General features: G+C 47.9%; 1 protein-coding gene across 1 annotated transcript in view; it reads left to right on the top strand.

The window, feature by feature from the left end:
• The first annotated feature begins 11,113 nt into the window (after positions 1-11,113).
• The window catches only part of LOC147701161 (lens fiber membrane intrinsic protein-like), a 93,867-nt gene continuing 89,070 nt past the window's right edge, over positions 11,114-15,910 (top strand). The window contains exon 1 of the mRNA XM_086929921.1: positions 11,114-11,253. The gene's annotated coding sequence lies outside the window, so the exon portion shown is untranslated. The remainder of the gene's footprint in view (positions 11,254-15,910) is intronic.

The following is a 15,910-nucleotide window of genomic DNA, read 5'->3' as shown; positions in this document are numbered from 1 at the left end:
CGCACCACGCACTGGAGAGGGGAGTGAAAGGAGGAGGGGCAGGAGGCGGGCAGGAAGGTGCAGCAGCCCTGGGAGCAGCGAGTGCAGCACGCGTCCCTCTGCCCTGCAGGGCCCGAGCCAGCGCTGAGTCTCTCCTGGTCGCGGCTCGCAGCTTGGATAACGCAGGTAAGATCTCCCTCCACCCTGTGCCCCCTTGTTGAGTGCTCACTTTTCTTGCCTCTGTTCCCTCATTGTGATTGTTTTTCTGCCCTCTGTTTCCTCATTGTGATTCTGCCCTTTGTTCCCTTGTTGTGATTCTGCCACCTGTTCCCTCGTTGTGCTTGCTTTTATTCCCCTCTGTTCCCTCGTTGTGCTTGCTTTCCTGCCCCCTGTTCCCTAGTTGTGCTTGCTTTTCTGCCCCCTGTTCCCTCGTTGTGCTTGCTTTCCTGCCCCCTGTTACCTCGTTGTGCTTGCTTTCCTGCCCCCTGTTCCTTCGTTGTGCTTGCTTTCCTGCCACCTGTTCCGTCGTTGTGCTTGCTTTCCCGCCCCCTGTTCCTTCGTTGTGCTTGCTTTTCTGCCACCTGTTCCGTCGTTGTGCTTGCTTTTCTGTTAACTCGTTGTGCTTGCTTTCCTGTCCTCTGTTCCCTTGTTGTGCTTGCTTTCCTGCCCCCTGTTCCCTCGTTGTGCTTGCTTTCCTGCCCCCTGTTCCCTCGTTGTGTAAAAGGTGAGCCCATACTAGTATCGATGGCCAGGCTGCTGGCGCAAGACGCCTCTTAGTTTCCATTCTGAATAATTACCAAATAAAGAGACGGGCGCTGGAAGCAGGAATCAAGAACAGAGTTTATTTCTCATGAGGAGAGCCTGTCATTTCGGACACGAAACACGGTGTCTTTCAGGAGGTGCTCTAACAAGTGAGCTGAGACTCCGTCTTTTATACTTTACAAAACACTTGGCATTACAATCATGCTATTGTGAAACAAGGAAAAGACATCCCCTTAATCCTCGTGTCAATCCTACCCCACATGTGTTCACAATAGGGACCCTTGACCTGCTGATAAGAGGGGAGGGCAATCACGCAGCTGAGTGTTCTGTCAACTGTTTAGGATGTGTGCGCCTGATCATAGCCCAGGGGGTGGGGTGGCCAGGATCAATAGTGGGTCCTTTGAAGAGGAGTGACTCCATACAATAAGCAGTAAACAGCATCTCCTGGCTTAGGCGATGACCTCAGACATGTGTGGACAGTCAATCGCGGAGGGAGGGTTTACTAACAGAGGGGTTATTCATGAAAGGAGAGGAGGTGCTGGTCAGGCGCGGCCGTGACTCCCAAGGACAGGGTCTTGCAGAAGAAGAAGGTTTATGACTTGCCCATGTGAGGAGAAGGGAGGGGGAGCCAGGGTGGACACAGGGACAGAGTCGCATAGAGAGAGAGAGAGAGAGAGAGAGATCTTATGACCCGTACATGAGAGAGCGGGGGCAGTCAGGTGCAGCTGGGGAGGGCTATGTCAGCTAAGGCGAAGGATGCCTCTTCAAGAGGGAATGGGGGGGTTTGCGTGGGTCAAGCAGAAGGGCTGCCTTTCAGGGCAGGGTCGCGCAGAGGGAGAGGGTTTCATGGTTTATGCATGTGAGAGAGAGGGGGGGTTTCAAATACACGCAGAAGGGAAGCCGGTGATTCTAATCTTAGGTGGGCAAAAGGCCAGGGTGCCTAAAATGGCTGTCATGTACACGTGGGTACGGGCCTTTGCTGGCAGAGGGATGCAGTCAATGCTTTACGGTATTCATGGTGCGCGCAGGGAGAGGAGTGGGAAAAGGGAAATGAACGTTGCTTATGTACATCAATATTTCTAATTTTCTACAGTCGCCCCTTTTTACATAGCAAAGTTCATTTTCGTAATTGATGAAGGTACATATAAACAGGTGCGGTCGAAGAATTAGCATTCGTCAATACTAACATATGGCATATAATCATGGACAGTTGATGTGTTTGGCAGAATGCAGCACATAGGAGATTGCATTTGTCAAGTTCCTATCGTTTCAAAGCACTACATAGCATGAATGTTTCTGACTTAAAAATGTGACCAATGAACATTTTGACCAAGTAGTTGAGGGTGGAATTCAGTTCAATACACAAGATCTCCTCGTCACAGTGTCTCTTTAGCAGTGAGCCATCACTGGTAGGCTCTAGTCCGTGTCCTTTCGTTGGCGCTGTTGAGCACCGGCGGTGGAGCTATAGGTCCAGCTCGGGTCCATCCTTACGCGTTGCAGGGTGCGGCCAGTCCTCTGCTGTTAGACCACAGTCCTGTTCCCTAAACAATCCGTTTAGCGTCGCCTTATGCTCGGCACCTATATTTCCGTGGCAACACCCTATTCCCATTTGAATGCAGTTCTTCCTTTTGGCAAAAAGTCACGTGGAAAAGAGGGTGTGTGTGGTTCAAGTAGTCGATAGGAGAGAGAGTGGAGTTGGGTCAGGGTTCCTGGGACACACAAAAGGGACCAAGGGAGCAAAGCATAACAAGCAGGCAGGCCCATCAATCGGGCCCAAAGAAGGGGGACGGAGACTCCAGGCACACGTGGGTTAGCAGGCGGAGGGCTTCAGGGCAGCCCGTCAAGTTTCATCTTCCACGTTTAGAATTGCTGTCTCGTCCCGTATCTAGTGGCTCTGCAGCTCCACCTTTGGTCGAGGTCACACGTGTCCCAAGATCTGCAGCCAAGCTGTACGTCACGTCCGACCCTTCTCCTCCGGTGATCGTGAATCTTTGAATAGGTACAAAACAAGTTTTTTTTTAGAGAACTGGCAGAAGAAGACATCTATGCATGTGAATTCCTCCCTCAATCCTACGCATTTGGGAGATACGCTCATCGGTCACAGTCAGAGGTCTATTACCAAGCAGTGCATATGTCGGCATTCCTACTGAGTTCATGCCAAGTTTATTCATCGTCCTATTTATAACTCAAGTGAGGATAAATAAGATTCCCATCAACTGTGCATTTCATCATATTCAACATTTCGGAGCATTTCCCTTCAAGGCTGGCTAACCTTTTCAAACAGGGCGGGGGTGCCATCATCGAGAGTCAGGTAAAACAGGGTTTTCTCGAGGGACGACAGTTACTCATGGTCATCATGTTTATATCCGGGACAGCAGCTGGGGTCTATCAAATGGGGCGGGGATGCTTCGGGTGCTCGCGCTTGGGTGCAAAAGAGGGTGGGGCAATCTGGGCATTGGGGGGGTCAATCTAGACGTTGGTGTTCATTTCTGGTGAACAGAGAAATAGGGTGCCATTGACATACAGTTCCCCTATAAAAGGCCAGATTGGGGGACCTTTGTCGTCTTTACCTGTCCTTTCCTTCTCAGCCAATTCGGGTTCATTCATTTTGCAGAAAGGAGAGGTAGTAATATGGCGAGATACAATCATTTTAGTTTTGGTCAATTTCGCAGAACACCTTCGCGTTCAATAAGTATCCAATCAGACTGGTGCCAGCGAGGCACGGTTTTACCATAAAAAGGAAGAGGAAATAGGGAGACTCTCATAGAGTGTGAGAGTCGTCCGTAATCTAAACGAGCCATTTGGTACACGTATGACATGTAGAGAGAGAGATAGAGACAGACAGACAGAGACAGAGACAGGGAGAGATATAGGAAAAAGGGAGAAAGATAGAGAAAGAGTGAGACATGTACAAAAATAGGTCATTTAGTGCGTCCATAGCACAGAACAACAGGGGTCAGGTAACATGCCAACACAGACAGAGGGAAGACATAAATTCGTACATTACATACACAAAAACTCAGACAAGGGAAGACAGTACATGTGTTACATACAAAAGCGTTCACGACAAAACATACAACAGTTGTTGGCCAAACAAAAATCTCCTTGCGCATTTTGCGCATTTTTAATATCCTATTTATCCATTGGCTGAGTTCTTTTTACCTTTCCTCCTTCTCTTCTCGTTTACTACTTCTGCGAGCGCTCCCAATTGCCAATACTTACACCTCGGTCAGCCGGTCAGGATTTAACCTGGTCGGGCTATTGCCCATAGGTGGATCTTAAACCACTTTTGATTTTCTTCCTTTGGTTGGACGTTCTCCAGGCTGAGGCAACAGATGGCATTGATCAGGAGAACAGTCAGGCAGCCTTGTTATACCTATAAGAGGGGGAGAAGGAGGTGGTGTATTTCGAACATCGACAATATTTCTAACCTCCCAGACGGGTGATGCTTGGGTACCCTTTACCTCAGGACTTTTCCTAGTCCCTTCCCTACCTATTTAAACGTCATAATCGCGTTATCTAGCGTGCTAATGTCGAGTCAATTTCCGTCATACAGTACCCGTCAGGTTTTTATGTCAGTCCATCCTCCCAGTTGTTACGTTCTAACGGAGGAACAGTCATATCTACGTCTACGTCTGTCAAAGTTTGTTAGCATAAGTACTATGCTCAGATCCCCTTTTTCTCCTTTTGTCGGTCGCTCGATCGTCGCCTTTCCATACTTCAGCCGACGGGACCTGCAGAAGGGAGGAGAAGAAGGGGGTGGGGGCAGCATTCAAAACACATCAGCGCTCATAAATCCGAAAATGTTTTTACCTACCACATACTCGACCTGTCTCCCTGTGGTGCATTCTCTACCATCTCGGCATTTAAGCCCAGAGGGACCAGCGGTGTCAGATAGACAATCATCGATGGTCTGCGGATCTACATGCATCACACGATCGTGGCCTTATAGGTCGTGTGCAAGGGTGGCGGTCAGGTGGTATTTCCGTGATATCGCTCAAGGGCGTCTAAAAATACCTTTTCGGCTGCCTGCGATACATAGTGTAGCTGCTAAATACCGGGCCTTTTTAACCTTCAACCTTAATCATACTGCATGTATTTTGCCTATGCCGATGACAGTGGTCATACATTTCAACAACATTCATAAATATAAACGCTACGATAATATTTGTGTGTCCAAAAGATTTTAATGAAAAAGGTTGGCGCACAAAAATGCGGGCCTACAACCCAGTGGGCCGGCTACGGAGAATAAAGTTGGTGGTCATTCATTTCGTAAAGTGCAGCAGTGAAATAAAATCATATCGAACTTTCCTATTCTGCAAGTATGATGAATGCCAATAATTCAATTTTCAATAACTTCATCTCGCTGTCCAACGATTACTCAGGATCTAATATTTACCAATTCATTGTCCAAATGCTCAATCAGTTCTTTTTTTTTTTCATACCAATTCATTGCTTCCAACACATAATTAGTACCCACTCTAAATCAGCTCATTGTCCCAGCACATAATCAATATCCACCTTATATCGCTTTCTTTTCCAAGCACATACTCAATATCCTTCTTATCTACTTTCATTGTCTAAAAACTGCATACATATCTGGAGGCATCAAAGCTGCGCAATCAGGGTGCAACAAGGTTTATTTAAAAGGTCTCATTTTGTGTCGGCGCCATTTTGGGCGAGGTCAGGCAAGTCCCTGCATAGTCAGATTGCCTCCACTGACTCGTAGTAGGACCAGAACCTTCCGTTGGTGGTTTCAAAAGTTTTTCGCAATGGGTTAACAGTTTAGCAATATGGACCATCAGTAAAAGAGTGGGGAGGGCGGTAACAATTTTTCCTACCGGGTCATTCTGGTGTTCCTCCGGAACTGAACAAGTCTGTGCCGTGGTTGTATTTTAGCCATTTCCAAACTGAGGCTGGCGCTGGCAGGAGTGCGCCGATGTCGCGGTTCCCAGTGAGGGGGACGGGGGCGCCCATGCGGAGGGATCGGGGTGCCCCCCGGCTCTCAGAGAATCTTCAAAGTTGAGGAGAGAAGGCATGGGGCGTGTGCCCGTCCTGGGCAGAAGACCGCTTTTCGATGTTGACCCTCTTTAAGCAAGAGCATTGGGGTGTCGCTGGAAGCCTCCACCTGGAGGGAGGTGGGGGAGGGTCGTTCGCGCCGCCTCCCCCTTCCAGCGACCCCGCGCCGTTCTTCGGCTCCAGCGCTTCGGTATTGGCCGTGCCAGCCATTGGAGATGGGGGGGGGTGGTCGGTGGCTGAGGCAAGACATCCCCCCCTTGACATGTGGCGGGACTACCTGCAACTATCCATGCGTTGGCATGTGGCGGGACTATCTGCAACTGTCAGGCGTTGGGTGTAGTTGCAGCCATTATAGCTCAAAGAAATGCCGCCATCCTTGCTTCGGCTTCGGCCTTCGACGAAAGCCGGATCGAGTGAGAGAGAGGGGTGGTCGGTGGCCGAGGCAAGACAGCCCCCTCTCTCCCCGTGGCCTGCAGGGCGGCAGAAGAGGGAAAGGGGAGACCTCCATGATTCCTCGGGCCGTCCGCCCTACAGCCTCCCCCTTCGACTGCGGCCAGCCGAGCCCTGCACGCATCGAGGCCTCGCCTTCCGGATGGGCGTAACCGCGGACCTGTTGCACTTCGGGAGCTTCCGGAATGGGGGGTAGGTACTATTGAATTGTTTCTATTTCATGTGACCGTTATTTGGGCGTGGTGGGCAATGAGGCAGACATGTTGGGAGCAGGAATAGGCAGTGGAGCCTAGCTACCTCGTGGCTGTCGTGCTGTCGATTTTTCGCCATTTTATATTTCTTATTACGAACTGTTTCTAATGTTTCTTATTTTTAGTGAAGTCGAAAGCTCATCAGGGAGTTACTGACTTAGCCCGATTTCTTTTTCTTTTTCCTTCTTTTCCTTAGCGTGTTTCGAGCTAAAGTTTTTTGTTAGTAGGGTACGGTGATCACTTCATTTTATATGTCCTTTCACTGGGGGTACTCCTGGACGGACCAGGTGAGTTACCTCCAATAAATGGTCCGGGTGGAACTAGATTATCAATCAAAGGGGGACATATATTCCTTCATTAGGGTATCATCCTGGACGGACCAAACGATGTACTTCCACTTACTAGGGTAGCCTCCTGGACGGACCAGATGGTCTACTTCCACTAAATGGCCCATGAGTGGGGAGCATATGTCCTCCATAAGGGTAGTCTCCTGGACGGACCATGCGAGCTACCCCTCAAATAAACAATCAGTGGGGAGTGGGTAGGACTGACGAATTCACAAAGGGGCATAACCTACCCTTTACTACTCGCAAAGACTAGATAGAATATTTCTATTCCACGTTGTTTGCAAGTAGAAAATACCTCAAACGAAACAATTCCTGGAACAACAATGTCCAGGCAACCAATCAATCAGTGGGGAGAAAAACAGGCATGACGGATTACAACGGGGACAAATGTCTGCATTACCTGCCCTTCGCTATCTGCAAAGGGAAACAGAATATTCCTATTCATCTCTGTTTGTGGACAGGGAAGATCTCAAAGAGCAACAATCGATTATTAATCGATTTCAAACAATCAGTGGGGAGAAAAGTAGGCATGACGGATTACAACGGGGACAAAAGTCTGCATTACCTACCCTTCTCTATCTGCAAAGAGGGACGAACGTTCCTATTCGCCGCCGTTTGCAAACAAAGAATGTCTCGTTCTCAAGAAGAGAACCAATATTCCAAGTAGCATTCAAAGCTAAATGAACCAATAACAACAATATCAGTATTCAATACCGATTCCGATACAATCAATCAATCAGATGGATAAAACCATCCTACCAATCAGGCGCAAAACGCCCTACTTAATCTTACCCGGACCGGACCATACGGACAGTTCTTCGTCTTCCTCCTCCAGCGCCCGATTATTCTCTTTCTCCATGCAGCATTCCTGTGGGATCCCAGTCAGGACAATCGGTCGCTCAAGAGAGGTCCGTTCAGAATCGGTGAAGTTCATTCGATCGGCAGCCGGACGAGGGCCCTCTCAAGGCAGGTATACTCCGATCATTTAGATGTTCACCTCTTCGTCTGGATCTCTCTTACTGGACCCTATGTCACTGATGGGCCCCGCGTTGGGACGCCAATTGTAAAAGGTGAGCCCATACTAGTATCGATGGCCAGGCTGCTGGCGCAAGACGCCTCTTAGTTTCCATTTTGAATAATTACCAAATAAAGAGACGGGCGCTGGAAGCAGGAACCAAGAACAGAGTTTATTTCTCATGAGGAGAGCCTGTCATTTCGGACACGAAACACGGTGTCTTTCAGGAGGTGCTCTAACAAGTGAGCTGAGACTCCGTCTTTTATACTTTACAAAACACTTGGCATTACAATCATGCTATTGTGAAACAAGGAAAAGACATCCCCTTAATCCTCGTGTCAATCCTACCCCACATGTGTTCACAATAGGGACCCTTGACCTGCTGATAAGAGGGGAGGGCAATCACGCAGCTGAGTGTTCTGTCAACTGTTTAGGATGTGTGCGCCTGATCATAGCCCAGGGGGTGGGGTGGCCAGGATCAATAGTGGGTCCTTTGAAGAGGAGTGACTCCATACAATAAGCAGTAAACAGCATCTCCTGGCTTAGGCGATGACCTCAGACATGTGTGGACAGTCAATCGCGGAGGGAGGGTTTACTAACAGAGGGGTTATTCATGAAAGGAGAGGAGGTGCTGGTCAGGCGCGGCCGCGACTCCCAAGGACAGGGTCTTGCAGAAGAAGAAGGTTTATGACTTGCCCATGTGAGGAGAAGGGAGGGGGAGCCAGGGTGGACACAGGGACAGAGTCGCATAGAGAGAGAGAGAGAGATCTTATGACCCGTACATGAGAGAGCGGGGGCAGTCAGGTGCAGCTGGGGAGGGCTATGTCAGCTAAGGCGAAGGATGCCTCTTCAAGAGGGAATGGGGGGGTTTGCGTGGGTCAAGCAGAAGGGCTGCCTTTCAGGGCAGGGTCGCGCAGAGGGAGAGGGTTTCATGGTTTATGCATGTGAGAGAGAGGGGGGGTTTCAAATACACGCAGAAGGGAAGCCGGTGATTCTAATCTTAGGTGGGCAAAAGGCCAGGGTGCCTAAAATGGCTGTCATGTACACGTGGGTACGGGCCTTTGCTGGCAGAGGGATGCAGTCAATGCTTTACGGTATTCATGGTGCGCGCAGGGAGAGGAGTGGGAAAAGGGAAATGAACGTTGCTTATGTACATCAATATTTCTAATTTTCTACAGTTGTGCTTGCTTTTCTGCCCCCTGTTACCTCGTTGTGCTTGCTTTCCTGCCCCCTGTTCCCTCGTTGTTCTTGCTTTCCGGTTCCCTGTTCCCTCGTTGTGCTTGCTTTTCTGCCCCCTGTTCCCTCGTTGTGCTTGCTTTTCTGTTCCCTCGTTGTGCTTGCTTTCCTGCCCCCTGTTCCCTCGTTGTGCTTGCTTTCCTGCCCCCTGTTCCCTCGTTGTGCTTGCTTTTCTGCCCCCTGTTCCCTCGCTGAGCTTGCTTTTCTGCCCCCTGTTCCCTCGTTGTGCTTGCTTTTCTTCCCCCTGTTACCTTGTTGTGATTGCTTTTCTGCCCCCTGGACCCTCGTTGTGCTTGCTTTTCTGCCCCCTGATCCCTCGTTGTGCTTGCTTTTCTGCCCCCTGTTCCCTCGTTGTGCTTGCTTTTCTGGCCTCTGTTCCCTCGTTGTGATCGTTTTTTCTGGCCTCTGTTCACTGTGTGTGGCTCTGTGTGTGTGTGTGTGTGTGTGGCTCTGTGTGTGTGTGTGTGGCTCTGTGTGTGTGTGGGGGGGGCTCCGTGTGTGTGTGTGTGGCTCTGTGTGTGTGTGTGGCTCTGTGTGTGTTGGGCTCTGTGTGTGTTGGGCTCTGTGTGTGTTGGGCTCTGTGTGTTTGTGTGTGGCTCTGTCTGAGTGTGTGGCTCTGTGTGTGTGTGTGTGTGGCTCTGTGTGGGTGTGTGTGGCTGTGTGTGTGGCTCTGTGTGGGTAGCTTTTTTTGTAGGTGGCTCTATGTGTGGGTGGCTCTGTCTGTGTGAGGGTGGCTCTGTGTGTGTGTAGGTGGCTCTGTGTGTGTGTGTGGGTGGCTGTGTGTGTGGGTGGCTCTATGTGAATGACTTTGTGTGGGTGGCTCTGAGTGGGTGCAAATGCAATAGGTCTCGCATTTGCGAGCGATTAAGCTATTGGCATTGTAAATGACAATGCCATTTATTTATATGTTTTAAAAACCAAAACATAAATAAAAATATTGTCATGAGCAATGCCAATAGCTCTAACTTTAACAATGCCGAGACCATTGCATTGTAAATGCTTGTTTAATATGCGATATAGTGTCATGCGATGTTATGGAATGTGTTGTAGTGGATGTTGCCATGTAAAAACTGCGTTGTAAGTGCATGCGTTGTAAATGCATTCATTGTAACGTCATACATTCAGAATGAATAGAAGAGTTTAGGGGGGAATCGAACAAATTGTAAAATAATGGATGAAAGATTGAAATGATCAATGGGTTAAAAGGTGAATGAATAGAAGAAAGAGGAATAAACAAGATGGGCAACAGTGAAAGGATGGATGGGTGAATGGACACATAGATATGATTGGTGAATGTGTGAGAGATTGGCAGCACATCTGAAAGAGTGAAATAATTAATGGATGGAGGGAAGGCTGAAAAGATTTACAGATGAACGGATAACTAGAGGCTTGGTGTGAGGCTAGATGTGCTGTTCGGGTGGGGGTTATTTTACATTTCTGGCTACTCCCTCGATGCAAATCACTTCATCTCCCCATGCCTAACAACAAATGAATGTGTGTCCTCATGTAATGTAACTGGTGCTATGTAAAGCGCTCTGATACCCGATTCGGGTCAAGTTCGCGCTATATAAAACTCTGCAAAAAAAAAAAGTAGAAAAGATTCAGCGATGTGGCAGGCTCTGTGCTGAGCTGTGCACCAAAATCTGCTCTGCCAAAAATATGGAAGCCAACCCCACTCTGCAGGAGGCAATGTCTTGTGGGGCACAATCATGTTGGCTACAGTGGGTCGGGGCAGCCCAACCTACCCTAAAAGCCGTCCCTAGACTGAGGAGCGCCATGAGAATGCCACAGGGGCACCTTGGCTAGTCAGCCCCTTGTCAGCTTCTCAAGTACCTGACTGACTCACCCCAGCCCTACCGGCCTTGCAGAGAGCTCGGCTCATGGCGCACAGCTCAAGATGCGCAGGCACCCTTCTGCGTCTGGTTTCAGTCCTGTTTTTGCTTTACAGACCTCTTTGTGAAGCCTTCTTCGTGCGGCCCTTGCTGGCGGCTTCACCGCCTGCTTCTCAGCGCCGGGGGCCCGCATGTGTGACATGCGTCAGCGGCCACATCCTCAGTGGCCAGACCCGGTGTCAGGGGCTTGATCACACTTCAAGAAGGGGCGAGCAAAGCATTTCCGCCCCTCTCGCTCTGTCTGCAGTTTGGCACAGACTTCAAAAGACTGCCTGAGGCGCAGACGGCTGAATCCCCCGGAGGTAAAACGAATGAATATTGTATGAGTGAATGAGGGCTACAGAAGAGCCTTAAGGCGCTTGGTACTGGAGGGGTGCGTTAGGTGCTTGTGAAAGGAGCAGGGGTGTAGCGCTGGGGCGTAACGATCACCACAGCAGTGCGCATTTTTGACCAGCTCACTGGGAGTTGTGTGGAAATTTGGTGCGGTAATACGGTAATACCGCAGCCGGTGAATACCGGTCCGTGTGATGCTGTAACCAGCTGCAACAACATTGTCATGTCATTCCGGACTTAGGAATGGGCATCACACAGAGAGGACATGTTTCGCCTTGTTCTGGGCTGCACGAACGCAGAATAGATGTTTTTGTCTACAAACAGTTCGTCTGTTTTGCCTCCTGAAATGGTGTGGGCAAAAACATGGGTCTGCGTGCAGTAATTACCCCTAATACACGGGTTCCTGATTCGGGTACACTCATTATGACGGCTGCAGTCAGCCCACTAACGCGCCTTGCATCTTCGCAGGCCGGTGACATGAAAGATGCGACCCCGGTCACGGTGTGAATGCAGTCAGTTTATAGTTGTGTATATTAACCTCCCTCGGAACCCAAGGAAAAAGGAAATATGAACAGATACAAAAGAGTTGTCACATATTCAGGATGGTTGTGTGGTGCTCATGATAATCGAAGACTGAAAGAGGGACAGGTCACACCAACATCTGATCAAACTGTGATGCGAATAACTTCCTAATCTGGCTATAGGATACAAGGTAACAACTATGGCCTGTTATCTAGAAATGGCGAATTTTTGTCAGCAAAAGGTTATTGTCACCATGTAAGCAAATAATTACACATAGCAGGCGCAGGCTTGAGAACTAACTGGCTGTACTAGGACACCTCAGATACAATGGGAGTCACAGTGCGGCCTCATGACTTAGGTGTCTAAAATATGCATAAGATAAACCGCGCCCTGTACCCCATAGATGAAAGACTATTGATAAACCGCGCCCTGTACCCCATAGATGAACGACTATTGATAAACCACACCCTGTACCCCATAGATGAACGACTATTGTTACTTAGGACTTTGGTAATTGCTGGTATGTATCGTGAACCCATTAGGTTTAGAAGCACCTCGGAGTTCCTATATTTATGGTGCCTTCAAAGTCAATACAAACAAAATATATGTCTAAAATAATAATGCTCAATGAAGACTGCCCCCTTTATATAAATAGCTATATGAAGTTATTGACACATCTCATCATTCCATTTGGGTCAGAAGGCACCTGGTGGTCCGTGTATCTATAGTGCCTTTAAAATACATATGAAAAGGGGCACCTTGTACCCGGACTCTTTACCAAAACGAGTCCAGCACTGCATCTACCACACACGCCTGACTTGCAAGAGGAGCCTGGAAGGAAGAAAAACGCTGTCATTGTGTTGTTGAGTGCCTCAATGTCAGACGAGTATAATTGGTAAGGGAAACTGAGAGTTGTAGGCAGTCACGGTGTATAAATGTACCATATGTAATGTGAAGCGTGGGACAGGTACTGTCGGTATGATGTTTACATGTGTAGCATGTGATGTAAATGGTGGACCAATTTTCTGAATTAAAACAGGAGACCCTGTGGTAGTATGAGGCTCCTGTGCTGTGTAGGGCAACGTCAGCTACAATTAAAGTATTGATTTGAATCTGTGCAGCAAGATGCACGTTAAACATACACCTTTTGTAGGTAAAATGGTGCACTTCAGATGTTGTAAGTGCAAATATTTTGTGCTATTTCATCGCCTTCCCTTCTGACCGAAATATCATCTTTGTAACAATTATATCTTCGGATCACCGGTACCTCGATGGGCGGCACTTTAGCCCCCCACTATGGCTTATCTTTATATACATTCAATAATGAATGGATGAATTGTTCCAAAACATCACTGCTACCATAAATTCAACAATAATTCAACACATAACTTAAATAAAGATCTAATGTGTATTAAATATAAATGTTACTGTGGGAAGCTCTTGAGAGGGTCCAGCCTTGAGCCTGGGTGACCACGGAGCATGGTCTTTGATGTGTTACTGTTAGAGCCCAACATTCACCAAAGCTTCTTGGAGCTAAAGTAAACGCACAGTCCACAAGGCAGACACCTACCAGTTGTAGAGATGAGTGTTTAGAAGTCTTCTAAATTGAATATTTTTTTAGCCTGAAGATAAATTGGTAGGAAGTTCCACATTTTTACTCCTGCCACAGAAAAAGCTCTGTCACTGACCCTGGATGTTCAGGTTTTATGCACTGAACCAATGATTGATAGTTTGACTGAAAAGCGTGTAAAGTACTAAGAGAAATCTTTTGCTGAGAAAATCTGGTGCTTTTCATAAAGTACTGTATGTACTATTGTCAATGATTTATAGACTTCCTATTCTCTATAGACATTGATGTATCAGCTATAATACCAGTGAAATATGAGCACCTCTAGCAGTGGTGGGCGCCACAAACTAAGGGCGGTAGGGCCAGTGTAGAGAATGCAGGAGGAGGAGCATAAGGGGGGAGGGCACGCGGGGGGGGGTGTTGAATATAAACTACAAAAAACATAGCTTAAGGTGCCGGCACCCCCCCTACATCATGCTTCCTCTTCTCTTCCGTGTCCCTGCAGACAATGGGACTACCACATCACAGACTCCCATCCAATCCTGAGCGAGCTGAAAAGATGCTCCGCTCAGGCCAGGGAGTCTATGGGGGTTTCTCTATAATCTGTTCAATGAAGCCCGCTAGAGAAATCTAAGTGTGCATGTGTGTTTTGGTCAGCCTGAGACGGCCAGCCAGACATATATGCACACTTAGGGACTGCACACAGCACCCCGCCTCCCGTGCCACGCCCAGCCCCTCCCTGCTCAAGCTGGCTAATGAAAAATAAAACAATTCCAGAACATTGTTTTATTTTTCATTTGCTGGCTCTAAGCAAGGCGGTGCAGCCTTCTAAAACCAATTGCAATTGATGGATGATTGATTGAGGAGAAGAAAGGCAAATGAGTACCCTAATCCAGCCAAGATTGGATAAGAGAAGTCATCACTCGAATATGAAAATTAGTAGTGCAGTAGTGTGGCTCACTGGTTAGAGGCGGCAGACCCGAGAGCAGAGGACGGCCCGGGACCAGGGTTCGATTCCCGACGCGGCAGGTTTCTGGACCAGGGTCAGCGGACTCGATAATTCTCTCGCCTCGGTGCCCACTCTGATCAGCGATCACACTCGGCAACTCTGGGCATAAGCTTGCCTCATCTGCACTAACGGCCCCACCAGACTGCCGGGGATGCCTGGTCTCACCCTGGAGATACCCATTAAGGGACCATCTCTCAGGGAAGCCAGGAAGGGTTTCGCAGCGGTCGAAGCGCGGAGATACTCCTCCGGGAGTCTATCCTAGCGCTATATAAACCCACAATTAATTAATTAATTAATTAATCTTCAATAAAAGGAGAGAAGTGCCCTCAGATTTGTCAGCTCCCAGAAACAAAAATGGGCACTTTTGTTGGTTAACAGATTATTGATGTCAGTGCTCTAATTGTGAACAGATTTAGCAAGCAGAGAACATGGACTCATTTCACTGGGGCAATCTAAGAATGTTGATATAAATGGTTGAACTGAAGTTAGCAGACGCCCCCTTTTAGATTGATTGAGTTCCAGAAAGTTTTTAGACATCCATGAGTGAATATTAGGCAGCCTTTTCAATAGGGAGCAGAAACATTCTTATGACATTTCTTCCACGCTCGGCTAAAAAGGAGCTGAGTATCTGAGAACATAAAAAATGCACTTCCATCTGATGGAGTACTAAAGCCAAAGGGTGCATCTAAATATTAAATACTATCAGGTATAAAACAGATACCTGAGGAACCCCACATCTTAGGATTCTGAAGTCAGAGCAAAGTGGAAGAAGGACCATTGATTGTTGCCTATACTTAAGAAATAAGGTCAGCCATTTAAGAGGAGTTCCTGGAATACCATTATTTTGAAGCCCCAAACATCGTTATAAAGTGAATAATGGACAACTTGTTGCTTTTGGCAAATTGTATGCATTCTGTTTTGGGGAAGTTGCACTTCAATCAGGTCTGAATGTAGTGCGGACAGTGTGTAAAGGGTTGGGTGTCTTTAGAGTTGTGTGTCTTCAGTCCTTTGATGCATTTGTAGGTGGTGATTTGAGAATAGCATCCAAAGGGGCTCCATACAGAGGTTGAAGATGGCAGATGTCATGATGGAACCCTGGGAGGCTGCATAGTTGCTAATGATCTTCTGGGACCTAGAGATGCCCATGTGAATAAGCTGGTACCAGCTGTATAGGTATCACAAGGAGCAGCGAAGTATATTACAAGTGTATCCCACTCAAGACTTCACGGTGTAAATAGGAATAGAATAATCGATGGGTTTAAAGATGTTCCAACAACATCAGGATCTAAGGATCACCTTTATCTGTGGTAAGGAGGGCGTTGTCGATACATCTTAGGGTAGCTGGTGCTCTACAGCAGTGAGATCTGAAGCTAGATTGGTGGTCCTGCAGTAGACGATTGACACTAATGTCATCTTGGAATTGTGCGTATCCTGCTTATTCAAGAAATATTATTGATAAGGAGAAGGTGAACCATGGATCTGTAGCGACGGGGTCTTTCAAACTCTAGCGTGGGTTTCTTTGGGTGTG

This window comes from Lissotriton vulgaris, chromosome 7, assembly GCF_964263255.1.
Source record: "Lissotriton vulgaris chromosome 7, aLisVul1.2, whole genome shotgun sequence".
NCBI classification, from domain to species: Eukaryota; Metazoa; Chordata; class Amphibia; order Caudata; family Salamandridae; genus Lissotriton; species Lissotriton vulgaris.
Note: the sequence above shows the minus strand (reverse complement) of the source record. Positions and strands in the feature narration are given on the sequence as shown.